Source organism: Grammomys surdaster, unplaced genomic scaffold, assembly GCF_004785775.1.
Source record: "Grammomys surdaster isolate TR1022 unplaced genomic scaffold, NIH_TR_1.0 233, whole genome shotgun sequence".
In the NCBI taxonomy this organism is placed as follows: Eukaryota; Metazoa; Chordata; class Mammalia; order Rodentia; family Muridae; genus Grammomys; species Grammomys surdaster.
Window position 1 is genome coordinate 3,997,898 of NW_021604678.1, and position 11,090 is coordinate 4,008,987.

Sequence of the window (11,090 nt, forward strand, 5' to 3'; positions counted from 1 at the left end):
GGGCCAGAAGGCTGAAGATCGGATGCTCCAATGTTTTGTAGTATAAGGACTGTCCAGGTGTTCAATGGTCTCTATAAATTGGCTAAGTTTTAGAAGCTATGCTTTGTGCTTCCCATCATTTCAGTTAATTCAGTCATTCTGGATTTCTGATGGGGCTGAAGACTTATAGTCTCATAGCCAATCCTGGCTATTTACTTTGAGAGAAAAGATTTGAAAGGATGGTTTTCAGCTGACAATCATTCTAAAGCCAAGAAAAAAGCCAGATTCATAACTAAGTCTTTTAGTTAGGAGAGATGACAGAGGTTCTGGTTAGCCAACAAAATGTTGGACTGGGTATTAGGTCTATCTTGTACCTTACTGATACAAATTGGTATAGTTATGCTCTAATGGTATTTTGAGAGAAAAGTGTTATTTTAACAGGAAGAGTGATATGTAGGAGGAGCTAAGGTGGGAGGAGTAAGGAGAGGAAGAGGAGAAGTAAGGAGAGGAGGAGGAGGAGCTAGGAGATGAGAGAGAGAGGGTGGGGGGAACATGGAGGCAGATGTTGGAGTGTCTCTGCCAGTCAAAGGTAGTTGCTATATCTAGGTTGGGTATTGGGTTACACTTCTGCTTGTATGGACATTGTTATTGAGCATTACCAAACTTATAAAGCCTTTGATTAACATTTTTTAAAAAACGTTACTAATAAAATAAAACCAAAAACAAACAAACAACCACAAAAATCAGCTGTTAACAACAGCCCTCCCAGATGCCCCAGATGCCCGATCTTGAGGAGACAGCATTACAGTCAGCACATATGACTGAGGCTGACCCCGAGGCCTCCCTCTCTGAAGCCTGAGACTTGAGCATGTGACCTAAATCAAGCCAATGGAAATGATTTCTGAAAATTATGAAGATTGAAAGGAAAAAACCAGGCTGGAGAGATGGCTCAGTGGTTAAGAGCTCTGACTGCTCTTCCAGAGGTCCTGAGTTCAATTCCCAGCAACCACATGGTGGCTCACAACCACCTGTAATGGGATCTGATGGCCTCTTCTGGTGTGTCTGAAGACAGCTACAGTGTACTCACATGCATAAAATAAATAAATAAATAAATAAATAAATCTTTTTAAAGAAAGAAAGGAAGGAAGGAAGGAAGGAAGAGAGAGAAAGAGAGAGAAGGGAAAAACCTTTTCTGGGTTTGTTTGTTTGTTTGTTTGTTTGTTTAAACCTAGAGTGAGAACCTGCTCTATCTGGGGTGTCCTCTGCCTCTGGAATGCAGTCTTCACTGTAGAGGGTCTACAGCACAGAGGCAGAGTGAGAGGAGAGGAGACCTGTGAAGACGTGATATTCCACTCCTTACCCTAAGACCCTGGTTCTCCTCAGCTAACTCTTCCTGGAGTTGAGTTCCAAAAGCACCCCGCACATCCGCATAGCTGAGTAAGCCAGCAGTTACTCATAGGAAAGACCTTCCTTCCCTTTGTTTGAAGAAGCTTGAATTCAATGTAATTCTTGTCACTTGACAGCTTAAAGACACGAGCAGCCCTATACTTAAGATTATACTGTCCTGGCAGCAGACTGTTCAAGAGAAGAAAGACATTTTTTTTTAATCTGATTTTTTTTAATTTTCAAGTAAACAACATAGAGTCACTGTTTCCCACGCCCTGCATTCCAGACAGTGTGACAGAAGAACACACTAGGGAGCTCAGAGGTTTAAATTGGGTGGCTGTGCTGCTGGAGACCTAACTGAAAGCCTTGTTTGCACTAGGCAAGAGCTCTACCACATTAGGATTTCCTCTTATTCATCAAAAATCTGAATCACAGGAAATTTCTGTTCCTTTGTGTTATCGAGACTCCATCTTCCAGTTCTGATGACTGCTGTTGGCTCGTATTTAAATTTTATTTGGAATTTATTCTTTCGTGGAGCTGGAGGAAAAAAGTCAATTTTTTCCATCTCAAGGCTATCCAGTTACAACAGTACCACTTATCAAAAAGTTCATTTTTTTCCTGACTGATACAGGATACCTCCCTCCCTTAATACATGCTCCCATTTTTTTGTTGTTCAATAGGTAATAGTTTTATCCACCATCAGCTTTTAATGCTGATGTTTATAATACTTCTGTTTATAATCATTGCTATGGTCACAGGTGAGGTTAACCTCAGGCAAAACTTGTTGAAGGACACCCAGAAACTTTAGCCCCACCTTTACAACTTCTCTGTAATGTCCACAGCTGTTTAAGCATTAAATGTTTCAGGAAGTAAGGGGTCCAGAGAGATGGCTCAGGAGTTAACAGCTCTTGTTCTTCTTGCAAATGAAGAGGCTGGGCAGCCAGCGCCAGCCTCAGCACTTCCATCTCCTCAGCACCTTTTTGTGAGCATGGCGCTCACAAAAGCTCCTTCCTGTCACCTGACTGTTCAAAAGAGACACAGCCCAGCTTCATTCAGCAACCTCATTCCAATAGCACTCCCTAAGGCAAACCCCTTCCAGGCAAATGCCATCCTGAGAACAGATAAGCAGCTCCCAGCCCCCTTGTTGCTGAGGCTGGCACTTTCTCTGATGGATGACTAGACACTCCCCAGCAAGGCAGCTTGTGGCCTTGGGAGAATCGAAGAACTACACTTCCTTGGAGAGATTAAGCCAATTAATGGTTCCCAGACAGCTGTGACCGGTTTGTAAAAACACTTACCCCTGATAGCACCATAAAGGCCAAAGGAACATCCCTCCCAAGTTGTGCAACCCCACCTGCCACCTAAAAAGATGGAATTGTGTTTCAAGAACGACTTCCCTTATCTGCCATGTAACCCAGAAACCTGAGAACCTGCTTGTGTATAAATTCCCTAAGCCCCTAGTCGGGATCGAAATCCTGCCCTGCGCAGATCGCAATCCAAACCTGGGTTTGAATTATTAAAAGACTCTTAGCCTCACTGCATTGGATCTGGCATTTTTTAGCTCTCCTGGGGATCTCTAGACCTGGGCATAACACAAAGATCTGGGTTCAATTCCCTGCATCCTCAAGGCGGTTCACAAACATTTATAACCCCACTTCCTGGAGTCTGGATGCCCTTTTGGCTACTGAAGGCACCAGACACACACATGGTACCCAACAGTGGTCTCTAAATGATGCCAAAAATAGCAGAAACCAGGAGTTCTTATCAAACAGTCAATTTCCGAAGAGGCTGAAATACGTAAAATGTCTGTGGGTGAGAAGGATCACCGGGTGAAGGCAGTTGCATGGACAAGGGAGAGCACAGACTTTCTCAAGGTGCACACACACACAATTGTAGCACCAACAAGGATAAGAAAGACAGGAAATCTTTCCTTCTAGTTTCTTGAGGACATCTTCTAAACAGACTAGAAACAAACGAAAAACATCCCTTTGAGATTAAGTCCTTTCCCAATCCCACCTGAGTGATATGATCTCAGCTAAGTGGGGAGCTGCTTCCAGTTGGGTTGTGATAGCTCCTTGGGAACTGAACCATAAGCTTGAGGTAAGAACACTGAGGAAAGGCAAAGCCTGGAGGACCGACAGAAAGCCTGCATCCATGGGTAGCAGGCGCCAGGAAGTAACAGAATTTGACTTGCATTTTTAAACAATGGTTCTGGCTGCCATAAAGAAGGGATAACTTCCAGCACTTGGGAGGCAGAGGCAGGTGGATTTCTGAGTTCGAGGCCAGCCTGGTCTACAGAGTGAGTTCCAGGACAGCCAGGGCTACACAGAGAAACCCTGTCTCGAAAAACCAAACCAAACCAAAACAAAACAAAACAAAGAATAAAAAAGAAGGGATAACTTAAAAACGCGGAGGCAAATAAGGAGGTGTTTGTAGCAGTTCCCTGAAGGAAGGTATGGCTTTAGAGGTGGAAGAAAGTGGGCGGGGCAGGCAGACGCTTCTGAGACAAAGCCAGCAACCCTTGCAACAGGATGGCTGCCCAGTGAGGAATGACCTAGGCTCTTGTCTGAAGCGATGAGTAGATTGTGTGTGGTGTTCTGACACGCAGAAAGCAAGGCAGTAAACAGAGGAAGCAAACCAAAGGTTGAAACAGGAACATTGTAGCCTTGGTGAGCTTATTTGAATATTTACATATTGAAAAAGATATGCAAAGTTTCAACTATCTCAAGACATGGCTTTGAGGGTGATCACTGAAGTCGCCTTGGCTTTCTACTGATCTGTACCCCTTTTCCTCCACTGTCTCTATTCCCAGCTCGGTGTCCTCACCAGTCAAATCCTAGTTCCTAAGGGGTACCCTCACGCTGGAAAATTCACCTACTTACCAAAAATGGCCCTCTCCACTGTTCGCTCTCCAGTCTAAGTCTCCCGCACTTGCAGCTCATGATCTTGTGCTGCTCTCCAGGAGCTCCTGGGATTCCGTGAGAGGATGGACTAGGCACTCTGTGCCCTGCTCTGGGTAGCATGAAGTTGTATATGAATACACAGTAGCTGTCTTCAGACATCAGATCTCATTACAGATGGCTGTGAGCCACCATGTGGTTGCTGGGAATTGAACTCAGGATGCTCTGGAAAAGCAGTCAGTGCTCTTAACTGCTGAGCCATCTCTCCAGCCCCGACACTTAAAAGACAGCCCCAACTTATAATGCCACAAATCAGCCAGTCTATAACTTATGTAAAATTTTGTCAAAATTGAGTATTTACTTGTGTGTATGTGATTGTGTAAAAAAATTTGCTTTTCCACATGGGTAGATCCATGGGATACACATGATAAAGTAGCAAAGGTACTCCAGTAAGTTGTCTTCTGAACCCCACTTTAGTTCTGTGACCTGCCTACACAAAGACACACAGACACACACAGACACATACATGCACACAGACACACACACACACCTCAAGCACAATAAACAAATGAATGAATAAATAAATAAATAATAAAATAATAAAACCTTTAAAAGAGTAGATCAGTCATTTCAAAATCACTTTCCCAATAGGGTTGAAGGCAAGTGTGGTATTCGTTAGTCAATTTCCCGTCAATGTCCAGTAAAAAACGATCCTTGGGAACTTGTGAAATGGGGGATTTTGCCTGCCAGAAAGAACCACTTCCCTTTATACCTGAGGTCACATTTCAAAGCCCATGCCAGCCTCCTGCTTCTTCTCGCCTCCTTCTCTACTCTGAACATCCAGGCTGCTTCAGTTCACAGGCTCCCTCTGGACCTGGCCAGACTGCTTCTTTCTGCACTCTTACGGATGCCTCTGGCTGATCTCTCCTTCCCCCTCTCCATCTCCCTCTCCCTCTCTGTCTCTGTCTCTCCCTGTCTCTCTCTATCTCTTCCTGTCTCTATCTCTCCCTGTCTCTCTCTGTGTCTGTCTCTGTCTGTCTCTCTGTCTCTCCCTGTCTCTCCCTGTCTCTCTGTCTCTGTCTGTCTCTCCCTGTCTCTCTCTGTCACTGTGTCTCTCAGTCTCTGTCTCTGTCTCTCTGTCTCTCTCTCTCTCTCTCTCCCCTACTCCTCTCTCTCTCTCTCTGTCTCTAATTGTATTTGATTGGCATTTTTGCCTGCATATATGTCTGTCTGTATGAGGATGTTGGATCCCCTCGAAGTGGAGTGAAGGCAGGTGTGAACTGCCATGTGGTTGCTGGGAATTGAACCTGGGCCCTGTGGAAGAGCAGCCAGTGCACTTAACCATGACAGCCAGCTCTCCAGCCCTGTACTCTCTCTTACCTACAATAAAAACTTTCTCCCCGCAGAGGGAGCAGTCATTTCTGTTTCCTTTACTTACTGGCCCTCACTGTGACAACTTCCTGAGGAAACCAGAGAAGGAAGAAAGATTTACTTCCCAGTTGTTTCTGAAGTCTGAGTCCATGGTTGTCCTGGTCTGTGGTGACGCAGGACATTTTGGTGGTGGAAGTCTGATGGATGAAGCCGATGTCCTCTGATCACCCAGAAGCAAAAAGAATGTGATGTCTTGGGGCTGAATAGCCTTCCAAGGAGAGCCTCCGTGACATACTTTCTTCAAACAGGTCTCACCACCTTTTAATAATCAAATTATCAATCCACTAATGAATTAGCTCATTGATTAAGTCAGGGTCTTAGGTACCAATCACTCTCCAACAGCCCAACTTCTGACCCTTGCTTAGGAGACCAAGCCTTCAACAACACAGGAGCACCAGTGTGTGGGGGTGCACAGCACAGCAGAGCTAAACAACAGGAGGAATGTTCTTATTGCTGTCCTTCAGGTTGACTGGAATCTCCCTTGTTGGGAAAACGGATCCTTCAAGGTTCACTTTGGTTATGTGGCACTTAGCCTGGATGTCTGCATTCTGGTCTGGTCTTCTGGGAAGTCTCGTTGTATAGGAGGCTAGTCTTTTTTTTTTTTTTTTAAGCTTCCTATAAATTTTACGGCTTAATAAAACTGCTCAGAAATGGAACATTCCCTGGGCTGGAGGGATGTCTCAGTGGTTAAGAGCACTGTCTACTCTTCCAGAGGACATGGGTTCAACTCCCAGCAACCACATGGTGACTCACAACCGTCTGTCATTGGATCCGATGCCCTCTTCTGGTGTGTCTGAAGATAGCTACAGTGTACTCATATAAATAAAATAAACAAATCCAAAGAAGAAGAAGAAGAGGAGGAGGAGGAAGAGGAAGAGGAGGAAGAAGAGGAGGAGGAGGAAGAGGAGGGGGAGGAGGAAGAAGAGGGGGAGGAGGAGGAAGAGGAGGAGGAGGAGGAAGAGGAGGAGGAGGGGGAGGAAGAGGAGGAAGAGGAGGAGGAGGAAGAAGAAGAGGAGGGGGAGGAAGAGGAGGAGGAGGAGGAGGGGGAAGAACATTTCTAATCTACACATCACTCACTCTAAGGTTGCTGGGACATGGCTGTACAAAATTGTGTGGTAGGAATGTGCACCAGTATGAATCAGAGTCCCATCACCAAGTAAGTCTGTACCTCAGTTTCTTTATCAGTCAAGTAGAGGCAATAATGATACCACCCTTCAGGATCATAAGGCAAAAATGTTAAAAAGCATTAAGAACCATGCCTAAGGGCCCAGCAGTCAAAGGCACTTGCAGCTAAACCCCAACAATTGAGCTGGAGATGGCCCAACAGTTAAGAGCACTGGCTGCTCTGCCAGAGGGCCCAATTTAATTCCCAGCACCCACATGGCGGTTGATAGCCATCTGTAACTTTAGTTCCAGGAGATCCAACATCTTCTTCTGACCTCTGTGGGCATTGGGCACACAGGCACATACATGGTGCACAGGCATGCGCACAAGCAAAACACACATACACACAAAAAATACTTTTTTTTTTTTAAAGAGCAGGAGGAAAAAAATACTGACAATCTCAGTTTGACCCCTGGAATCTACAAAATACATGCATACATACACACACCACACACACACACACCACACACACACACCACACACACACACACACACACACACACACACACACGCTCGGTGGCTCATAACTGTAATCCCAGAACTCCTACAAGAGATAGGGGGTAGGGTAGAGGCAGGAGAATTGCTTGGAATCTCACAGCTATGCAGCACAGTGGGGACAAGAGACAAGGCTGTTTCAACAAATGGAAGGAGAGAACAGACTTCCCAAAGCTGCCCTCTGCCCTCCACATGCGTGCCATGGCACTCAGATGCCCACATGCATGTGCAGGCATGGACCACAGGGAGAGGAGGGGCGGGACGTCATGATGACGACCACGATGACAACACTGATAAACATAAAATAATAAAAATCATGCCTAACATATAGCAAGTGTTCAGTCTGTTACAGAAACCAAAGCATTGTAGCAATATCAGGGGGACAGAGTTCTCACCTAAAATGCACTGGCCCTGGGTTCAGTCCCTGACACCTCAGGGAGGAAAAGAGAGAGGGAGAAGAAAATAGAGAAAAGAAAGATCTGATCAGAAGCCCGGCATGATGGTGCATGTCTTTAATCCCAGCCACAGGAGGCAGAGGCAGATGGGTCTCTGAGAGTGTGAAACCATCCTACAAATTGAGCTCCAGGATAGCCGGGACAATAGAGAGACCCTTACCTCAAGACACAAACAAGAACAGTCTGAGCAGGCCTGCAATTCCAAGTCACCTAGTGCCTTCTTGTTTATTATGTTAAAAGAGGAAAATAAGGTGTAAGAATCAGTGAGCTTTGCCAGGCAGGTAGACGAACCAACTGCTGCATGGACCACGCCCTCTCCTCCCCACCAAGGTGTCAGTGGTTAGCCCATTGTAACTGTAAAGAAGGAAAGGCCCTATTTGGTAAGAGGTAGTTGTTAGCACTTCTGCCTGGATTACCACAGCCAATCAAAGCACAGGACTTTGCTCTTTGGACCACAGCCCACCCCTACCCCACCCTCCACCGGGCTGATCACCTCTCCCTTCCTCAGAGTCTCTCCATTTGTAGTAAGACTCTACTCCAGATACTGGACCTGTCCTGCCCAAACCTTTCGAACTGTAAGTATTTGTTATTAAGAATTTTTTTTAAACCTAAGGGGAACTTTCATTTAAAAGTGATTTCATGGTTTTATTTTATTCCTAATGTAGTTCAAGATTCTGTTGAAAGATCAGTGTTTTCTTCCCTAATTGCTTTAAATTTAGTAATTTTTAGTGAAACTCAGCGATTGTGAGTAAGGCATGCTAAGTAAGCATCAGACTCTGAAACATCTCAGCAGGAATCCTCTGGGACATCGCTTTCTATGGGGAGGGCATTTTATGTGCTGGGTTTCCTAACTACCTAACTAGGTCCTTTCTCTCTCTCTCTCTCTCTCTCTCTCTCTCTCTCTCTCTCCCTCTCTCTCTCTCTCTCTCTCTCTCTTTCACTGGAGTGATCTAGTTTCTTTGTGCATATATATATTCATTTAAACTACTTGGGGAGTTTTGTAAGTTTAGTCAATGGTATTTTTGTAAATTTAGTTTGTAAAGTTTGAGAATCCTTAAAAATTCTCATTATGAAAGCAAAACTCTCACTGCTATGGGAATTTAATCCTGGTATTCACTAATGCTCACAGAGAAACACTCATATCTCATACTGGGTAGCTCATGAGACTGGAGAGCACAGAATTTTAATACCAATGTAAAATAGAAGAACTTCCAGTGCATGTCACTTAGAACCTGGCTTTATCAATATTAACAAGATTCATTAATATAACCAGTGCCATATAACATAATTTTATTAGACCAGTGTATTCTCCTTCTAAAGAGTGGTGTGTTCTGAGTCAGAAATATAGGTACAAGAAGGAGCCTAAGACAATAGAGAAAACTAAGATGTCCACCATGTGAGCCAAATCCTACAAGATTTCCTGGCAGGGACCAGTCCTTGCCAAGGAAATTCGTAAGGAAGTTGTTTATCAAGTTACTTTTTAAAGCCTGTCCACTTAGAGTCCTATTTCTGTCCCCTCACCTCCATTTCTTTTCTTTTTCCCTGAATGGTCCCCACCACAGTGTTTATTACTTTCCGACTGTGCGTTCAAAGATGTCCTATGCGGCAAGCTCTGAGGAGGGTTGCCCCCACAGACAGAACTACAGATTTCCCCTTGGTCCATAACAACTTTATCACAAGACTTTTACACACACACCTGGGTCCCTACATGTTTTCTAATGGACTTGGAGTTATTTGTAACAGACAGGAAAGCAAAGAGCCAGAGGTGGTAAGGTCTGCAAGTCCTCAGGTGGGAGTCTCCCCTCCAGGGGTCAGTCCTGGTCACCAGCAGATCAGTATCAGGAGCTGAGTTTGCATGTGCTCTTCAGACATGTGCACAAGCAGGGGCTATGTCAGCCTGGGGAAAAGGAGCACTTTTTTTTTTTTATTAAGTCACCAAATCAGCCACATGCCTTTGTCAAGACACAGGGGCTGCAGCCCAGAAAACTGATGATTACAAACTCCCAGACCCTAGGCTAACTACAGCTTTCCAGGGTAGTGACCAGGAATCTGCTTTACCATCAAGATTTCCAAAATGCTTTTGTGAGGGGTCTGGCAAAAATGAAGATATTCTAAAGAGATACTGATATCTCATAGTCTTTCTATTGGAATATTATAACAACAGACCCTAAAGGAATGGGAATTTCCCAGGATCTCATGCTGCTCCAGAGAAGGAAAAGGCCTCTCTGGTCAGGGGAGGGACTTGTCACACAGAAAAGGATTCCAGAGTTCTGCAACTTGTCAGACCACCTTACCGGATGCTGCTGAAGCCACGTGGTGCTTACTTGTGCAGATCCCAGTCTTCAGGTTAAACCTTAATCTCGGTCAGGACCCAGAAGGCAGATTTGTGAACTGGGTATGGGGGAATGCCATTTTCTGGTTTCCACTCTAAACTGGCTTGGGAAAGGATGGATGGACAAACATAGTTTGGGGCACAGGCTGTCACCCCAAGCTCAGTACCAGTATTCACATATGATCAAACATAAGGTCACACAGCACTCCTAGAAACAGGGCCCAGCACTAGGCAGATGCTGGGCAGTTTGGGGGTTCTTTATTTTTTAACCCCTTCACTTTCTGGTGACTTTTCTTTTAAGATGACTAAGGTTAAATCGTTTACAGAAGAAAAAAAAAAAGCAGGTTTGGGGATAGTTTGCATTGCATTTACGTTTTTGTTGTAACTTCCAACTGACAGAGATTGTGACCGGATCAGGCTGCCTTAAGAGTGCACTGAGTTTTTGCAGACCTCTCCTAGTGTTTTGTGGTTAGTTCTTCTGTTGGTTGGTTTCGGTGGATATCCAGGATCAGGGGCAGGGCCTGCTCAGCATAGACTTCCCCGTCCCTGTTGGCTCTTCAACTGTGGAGGAGGTGTTTCTTCGATGAGAGACCGCGGGCTACAGTCTAAGAGCCTGTCCAGAGGAAGCTGGAGGTGCAAACGGCAATCCTGGAGCGCTCCTTCCCTCTAGGACTGCACTTCTTAGACGGTGCTGGGCGGAGCATCCTTCCCCGCAGCTGTACACCACCCTCAGGGCCAGGAGCTTCTCTTGGTATTCAAATCCTCCTGCCGCGACCCCCCAACCCCTCCTACCCACGCTTGGCTTCAGTTCCGGAAACACAGAAGTCCCCACGGTTGCCCACCCTACAGTTTCCCACCTTCAAAAGAGGAAGTTAGCTGATCGTGGAGTTCAGCGTTAGAGCACTTGCCTAACACACAGGATGCCTTAGATTCAACCCCCAGTACCAG

General features: G+C 45.3%; 1 protein-coding gene across 1 annotated transcript in view; it reads left to right on the forward strand.

The window, feature by feature from the left end:
* Positions 1-8,273: 8,273 nt before the first annotated feature.
* Positions 8,274-11,090, forward strand: part of Plac8 (placenta associated 8) — a 20,421-nt gene continuing 17,604 nt past the window's right edge. Inside the window, exon 1 of the mRNA XM_028773736.1 lies at positions 8,274-8,385. The gene's annotated coding sequence lies outside the window, so the exon portion shown is untranslated. The remainder of the gene's footprint in view (positions 8,386-11,090) is intronic.